Genomic DNA, 7,500 nt, shown 5'->3' on the forward strand with positions numbered 1-7,500 from the left:
GTGTGTATGTGTGCGTGTGTGTGTGTGTGTGCGTGTGTGTGTGCGTGTGAATGTGTGCGTGACAGTTTGTTTAGGTGGAGGGGGTCGCGGACATGGAGTACCAGGCACTGTACCGGATGAGCTGAGGAGCGGAGGAGGGCAGAAGCCTGGACCGTGATTCGCTTATGTCCAGCGGTTCGGGGGTTCCAGGGCCAAAAGCGGTAAAGCGGAGGGACGGAGAAGCGGAGGAGGGGGGGAGAGCAGAAGTACGTCACGCAATTCGCCTGAGCTCGGAGGATCGGGAGTACCAGGGCCCATAGCGGAGGAGCAGAGGAGCTGAGAAGCGGAGGATTGGAGGAGCGGAGTTATGTTTCTCTTCTCAAAGGCGGGGAAGCTGGGGGGCAGCAGGACCCCTTAGACCGGCCAATGGGAGCCTTCCCCGGACATGGATCCCCCGGACGTATGACTGGAGTTCCCGGACCTCAGGGCAAACATGTGAATGAGTGGATGAGATAATCTTTGTGTGCTTGTGGATGTGCTAATGCTATTAGCACAGCTATGATGAGTTAAAGTCTGTGAGTGTGCGTGTTTATGTGTGTGTGTGTGTGTGTGTGTGTGTGTGTGTGTGTGTGTGTGTGTGTGTGTGTATGTGTATGTGTGTGTGACAGCTTGTTTAGGTGGAGGGGGTCGCGGACATGGAGTACCAGGGCCTGTACCGGATGAGTTGTGGAGCGGAGGAGGGCAGAAGCCCTGCCCGTGATCCGCTTATGTCCAGCGGTTTGAGGGTTCCAGGGCCCAAAGCGGAGGAGCGGAGGAGGGAAGAAGCCCGGATCGTGATTCGCTTATGTCCAGCGGTTTGGGGGTTCTGGGGTCCAAAGCGGTAAAGCGTAGGAGCGGAGGAGAGCAGAAGCACGTCACGAAATTCGCCTGAGTTCGGAGGATCGGGATTACCAGGGCCAAATACGGAGGAGCGGAGGACTTGAGAAGCGGAGGAGGGCAGAAGCCTGGACCGTGATTCGCTTATGTCCAGCGTTTCGGGGTTCCAGGGCCCAAAGCGGAAAAGCGGAGGAGCGGAGAAGCGAAGGAGGGGAGGAGAGCAGAAGGACGTCACACAATTCGCCCGAGTTCGCAGGATCGGGAGTACCAGGGCCAATAGCGGAGGAGGGGAGGAGCGGAGGAGCGGAAGAGCAGAGGAGGGCGGAAGCCCGGACCGTGATTCGCATATGTCCAGCGGTTCGGGCTTCCAGGGCGGGAGTACCAGGGCCAATAGCGGAGGAGGGGAGGAGCGGGGAAGCGGAGGAGGGGAGGAGAGCAGAAGAACGTCACGCAAGTCGCCTGAGCTCCGAGGATCGGGAGTACCAGGGCGCATAGCGGAGGAGCGGTTGAGCTGAGAAGCGGAGGTAATGTTTCTCTTTTCAAAGGCGGGGAATCTTTGAGGCAGCAGGACCCCTTAGACCGGCCACTGGGAGCCTTCTGCGGACATGGATTCCCCGGACGTATGACTGGAGTATTGTATTTTAAGAACGAACTTTATTGCAGGCAGCATGAAAGAAAAAAACACGGAACGTTCTTCTTCCTTTGTTAAGACGCAAAAACACGCAGACGTCACACACTGATTTTGCAGTAGCGCCACCTATAGGTAAAAGTACCGCCCATTTACAACACTCCCACTTACTTTTACCAATAGCACCAAGTCCTGAGAAAATAATATTTCAAAGCTGTGTTCTTCCACGACAACAAAAACTGTAAACTTGTTTAACACCCCATTTTTAAGACAGTATTCCTATCACATTGGTTATACTGGAACTCTTTTTCACATTTTTTAGAAATCGCTTTGACTCGGCAGCGTTCTTCGTACACCTGTCAAGCATTTTTAAACAAAAAAGAGTCCGATCTCGCCCCTGAGATATTCAAATCTCTGTCTACCGAGTGGCTTGGTAAAGATATCCGCTTTCATATCATTTGTTGGACAATATCGCAGTTCAATTTGTCCATTCTGCACACATTCACGGATATAGTGGTAGCGAATGTCTATGTGTTTGGTCCTGGAGTGATTTACAGGATTCTTTGCAATTGCGATGGCTCCTTGGTTATCTTCAAGGATCACTGTGGACACAGACTCTACACCGAGATCACACAGTAGTCGTTTCAGCCAGATTCCTTCTTGAGCTGCTTGACTGAGTGAGATGTATTCAGCTTCTGCTGTTGAAAGTGCTACTGTTGATTGTTTCTTGCTGAGCCAGCTTACTGCTCCTCCACTCAGAAGGAAGATGTCGCCTGTTGTTGACCGGCGATCATCTTGATCTCCAGCCCGGTCAGCATCCGAGTATCCGATTAAAGCTCCGGAGTCTGAGCTCTCATATTTCAGAGCAAGATTTAATGTCCCTTTCAAGTATCGAAGTATCCTCTTTACAGCAGTCAGATGTGAAGCATCTGGATTTGCATTGAACTTCGACACAGCACTCACAGCTTGAGCTATGTCCGGTCTTGTCGCCATGGCAGCATACAGCAGACTTCCAACCATTGACTGATAGGTATGCTGGTGCACTGACATACTGACACCATCACTCCTTTTTAGCCTGACGTTGGCATCTGCAGGAGTTGCCACAGGATTTGCATTATCCATTCCATACTTCCGAAGTATGGCTTCAATGTAATGCTTCTGCTGAAGAATGATACGATTCTTTTCTTTATCTTGGATGACAGAGATGCCTGGGATGTAGGACAGCTCACCCATGTCTTTCATCTTGTAGGACTCCTTGAGAGCTGCTTTGAGCTCGTCCATGCTCTCAGTGGACTCTGTAATCAGGATCAAATCATCCACGTAAACTGCTAGTATTTCAAGCTCTTGTCTTGATCTCACAAACACGCAGGGGTCTGATGTGCTCTGTTTGAATCCAATTTCCATCATGAACTCCGTAAAAGCCTTGTTCCAACAGCGAGGAGACTGTCTCAGTCCATAGATTGATTTTTTTAGTTTGCATACCAGATGTTCCTGCCCTGGTTTGATGAAGCCCTCAGGTTGCTCCATGTATATTTCTTCTTCCAGGTGTCCATTGAGGAATGCAGTTACAACATCCATCTGGTGGACATGTAGACCCTTTTGAACAGCAAAGGACAGTAATGTACGAATAGAGCTAAATCGTACCACTGGTGAAAACGTTTCATCATAGTCAGCGCCATACAACTGTGTGTAGCCCTGTGCAACGAGTCTACACTTGTATCGTTCCACTCTTCCATCACTGCGATGCTTGACTTTGAACACCCATCTGGATCCTACTGCCTTTCTGTCTCTTGGCAAGTCGACTAAGTCCCATGTCTCGTTTTCCAGCAGTGACTCATATTCCAAGTCAGCTGCCTCCTGCCAGTCTTTTGCATGAGGACTCTCCATTGCCTCTTTTAGTGAGAGTGGCTCTGTCACGCAACACATGTTTGCATAATGATCAACAGTCACTACATCAGCAAACTCATCATATCCAAATCTTATTGGAGGCTTTCTGATTCTGTCATTTTTTCTGACAGTGCTCTCAACAGTGACTTCGTCATGTTTTGTTTCACTCTCATCTATTTTCATAGTTATCTCGGTGTCTGTGCAGTGTACTTTCGGTTCCTGCTTCAAGTTAAAGTTGGATTCATCAAAGACGACATCTCGACGGATCAGAATCCTCCTCTTCTCTTCATCGTACAGGCGATAGCCTCTGGCATTGTTTGCATATCCCACGAAGCGCGGCTTCACAGTCTTTTTGTCCAGCTTCTTTCTCTCTTCATCTGGAACAAGTGCATAGGCAATACAGCCAAACACCTTCACGTGACCCACATTAGGTTTTTTCCCACACCATCTCTGGTACGGTGTCTCTCCCTTCGGGACAGAAGTAGGCAGCCTGTTCTGTATGTAAGCTGCTGTGGCAACAGCCTCTGCCCAGAACATCTTTGGTAACTTAGCATGAGACAACATGCTCCTTGCTGCTTCAACGAGTGTTCTATTTTTTCTTTCAGCAACTCCGTTTTGCTGTGGTGAGTGAGGTCCAGTCATTTCATGGTGGATGCCTTGAACCTTCAAATATTCTTGAAACTCCCTTGAGGTGTACTCACCACCATTGTCTGTTCTCAGCCTCTGGATGCTTAGTCCACACTCATTTGTGAATGTCTTCTCAAATTCCTTGAATTTACACAGCACTTCATTCTTCTGTTTCATGAAGTATACCTTGGAGCATCTTGAGTAATCGTCTGTGAAAGTCACAAAATATTTGGATCCACTTATAGATTCAGTTTGCATGGGACCACAGACATCACGATGAATTAACTGCATCTTGCGCTCGGAACGTATTTCTCCAATCGACTTGAATGGCTTTTTAGCCAGCTTGCCCTCCACACATCCTTCACAGAAGGGAACTTCTTTGTCTGCAGAGAAGTCCACTCCGTTCACCAGACCTTTTAGTTCCTTCAGCTTGGTAGTGTGACCGAGGCGCCGGTGCCACAAGATAGCAGCTACTGATGCACTGTGAGTGACTGATTCATTTCCTTTCACATCTAGCTGATATAGTCCATCAGCTCTTCGTGTTCCCATTCCTTTAAGAGTTCCATCTTTTCCACGAATGTAGCAGCAGGACCTCTTAAACTGAACCGTATTTCCCTTTTTGGTGGCAGCTCCCACTGAGAATAAATTCCCAGAAAGTTTTGGAACATACAGCACATCATACATCGTAGCATTTTTTACCTTGCTTGACTTGAAGGTCATTGTCATGTTGACATTTCCAATTCCCAGGGCATCAACCACCCTGCCGTCACCGAGCTTCACTGACTGTTCTTTTGAGAACTGCTGGTATTCCTTAAGAATTCCTTGCTCGCATGTCATGTGCTTTGATGCTCCAGAATCAATTAACCACTCAAACTGATGTGGTTTTTCTGAGCTTTCCCTTCTAGCTACAAAGGCACTTTCAGATGAACCATCCTCATCCTCACACACCACATTTTTAGCTTTGTGGATTATCTTTTTTGATTTGTTTTTCCAGCTTGGACAGTCACGTTTAATGTGGCCTTCCTTCCCACATTTATAGCATCTCCATGTGCTTTGTCCTGCTCCCACTGCTTTGGAGCGATCCTGCAGATTGCCACACACCTGTGATGACATTGCTGCTGCACCACCTGAAGGACCACCACTGTAATCATTAGCATTCACTCGCTTTTGTTCCTCATCGATTAACGCTTGTTGAACAAATTTGAGTGTCAGGTTGTCAATCTTTGTTTCCAGTGCAGTGACAACTGTAGCGTAACTTGGTGGTAAACTTCCCAACAATGTTACAATTTGGTCTTCCTCTTCAATTACAGCTCCTATTGCTGATAACTGGTCAGTCAGTTCTTTCATTTGTTTGAGGTGCTCAGTCAAACCATCTCCTTCCTTCATTTCGCACCTGAAATATTTCTTCTTCAGAAATAGTTTATTTGCCAGCGTGTCTCTTTCAAAAATATCTTTCAGTGTAGTCCACACTTCTTTGGGAGTCTTACAGTTTGTAATCAGGTACAACAGGGATGAACTTACATTGAGCACTAACACAGAGAACGCTTTCTCTCTCTGTTTCGTGAACTCACCCTGTGCTGCTGCGTTAGCATCTGGGGCTAATGTGTCTTCCTCTGTTAGCATTCGCCACAGTCCTTTAGCCTTTAGCAGATGTTCCATTTGAAACTTCCACGTTGCCCAATTCTCCGGTCCGCTCAGCTTGTCGATAAACAGCTTGTCCTCCATTGTGAGTTCCCACAATACTGTTCACTATCACACAATATTCAGTGTAATCCAGCCTTTTAGAGACACTCTGGGCCCATAACCTATTGTATTTTAAGAACAAACTTTATTGCAGGCAGCATGAAAGAAAAAAACACGGAACGTTCTTCTTCCTTTGTTAAGACGCAAAAACACACAGACGTAACACACTGATATAGCAGTAGCGCCAGTAGCAGTAGCGTAGTAGGTAAAAGTACCGCCCATTTACAACATGGAGCTCCCGGACCTCTGGGCACACACATGTGAATGAGTGGATGAGATCATGTTTGTGTGCTTGTGGATGTGTTTTGGCTAATGCTATTAGCACAGCTATGATGAGTTAAGGTGTGTGTAAGTGTGTTTGTGTGCGTGTGTATATGTGTGTGTGTGTGTGTTTGTGACAGTTTGTTAAGGTGGAGGGGGTCGCGGACATGGAGTACCAGGGCCTGTACCGGATGAGTGGAGGAGCGGAGGAGGGCAGAAATCCTGCCCGTGATTCGCTTATGTCCAGCGGTTCAGGGGTTCCAAGCCCCAAAGCGGAAAAGCGGACGAGCGGAGAATAGCAGAAGCACGTCACGCAATTCGCCTGAGTTCGGAGGATCGGGGGTACCAGGGCCAATAGCGGAGGAGCGGTGGAGCTGAGAAACAGAGGATTGGAGGAGCGGAAGTAATGTTTCTCCTATTTTTTTTTTTCGTTTTTAATTTCATTTGTCTATCTATTTATTTAATTATTTCCTTTCAATGTCTTTTTTTGTCTAGCATAATAAACTTAACTTCTTCCAGTTCTGCAAAGCAAGAGACGTGCCACACATATTATTCCTCCGTAAAAGACCCAGCCGGTATTGAGGGGTAACTCACAGATCTCCTGGCCTGGCCAAGTTCTTCGTTCACAAAAACAGAATGCAGCTATGTTCCCCAAATTTTAATTTCTTCATAAACGATTTTGAATAATTAAAAAAAAAAAAAAATCCTGAAAACTTATGGAAAAATCCAAAAACCAAAAAACATACAGTTTGATGTCTGAAATTCCTTGTAAACCGCAGACCAAATAACATGGTTTATTCCCCTTGCAATTTTTTTTTTTCGTTTTTAATTTAATTTGTCCATCTATTTATTTAATTATTTCCTTTTAATTTCTTTTTTGGTCAAGCATTATAAATTTCTCACAAACCGTTAACACTATTAACTTGTCCTTATGTCCTTTTCTTCCTCATCCCTGGTTGTTTCATTGACATTCAGTTCTACCGTGCCACGTTTATTTGTACATTTGTATATTTGTGTGTACTATTAATGTTCAATTAAAAAAAAAAAAAAAAAAAAAGAATGAGAGGCTGAGAAAATCTCCATGTCTCTCTCTCTCTCTCTCCCCCTTAATGCCCCCCCCCCCCCCCTTCCTCCTAACGGCGGCCGAAGCGACGAGATTCTCGCCGTTGTTGTGGAAGCTTGGTAAAGGATTCCCCGCGTCAGTGCGAGCGATGCGTTTCGAGGCGTATTGCATGTGTGTATGAAGGGGGGGGGGGGTCTACAGGACCCCGCGGAGCGGCAAAGCTGCACCTTCTCCGGACATCGATGTTGTTATCTGAGAAATATGCTCTCAGTTATTTTCGTTTTATTTTGAAGGGCCAGTCCCAACTTCTGGTCTGTCCGTTGTGTTTTTATTTGCTTGAAAATAAACTTAACTTCCTCCAGTTCTGCAAAGCAAGAGACGTGTCACACATATTATTCCTCCGTAAAAGACCCAGCCGGTAACACGCAGATCTACT

This window comes from Fistularia commersonii, unplaced genomic scaffold (genome assembly GCF_037954325.1).
Source record: "Fistularia commersonii isolate RoL2024-O1a breed Wild unplaced genomic scaffold, RoL_Fcom_v1.0 HiC_scaffold_76, whole genome shotgun sequence".
Taxonomy (NCBI): Eukaryota; Metazoa; Chordata; class Actinopteri; order Syngnathiformes; family Fistulariidae; genus Fistularia; species Fistularia commersonii.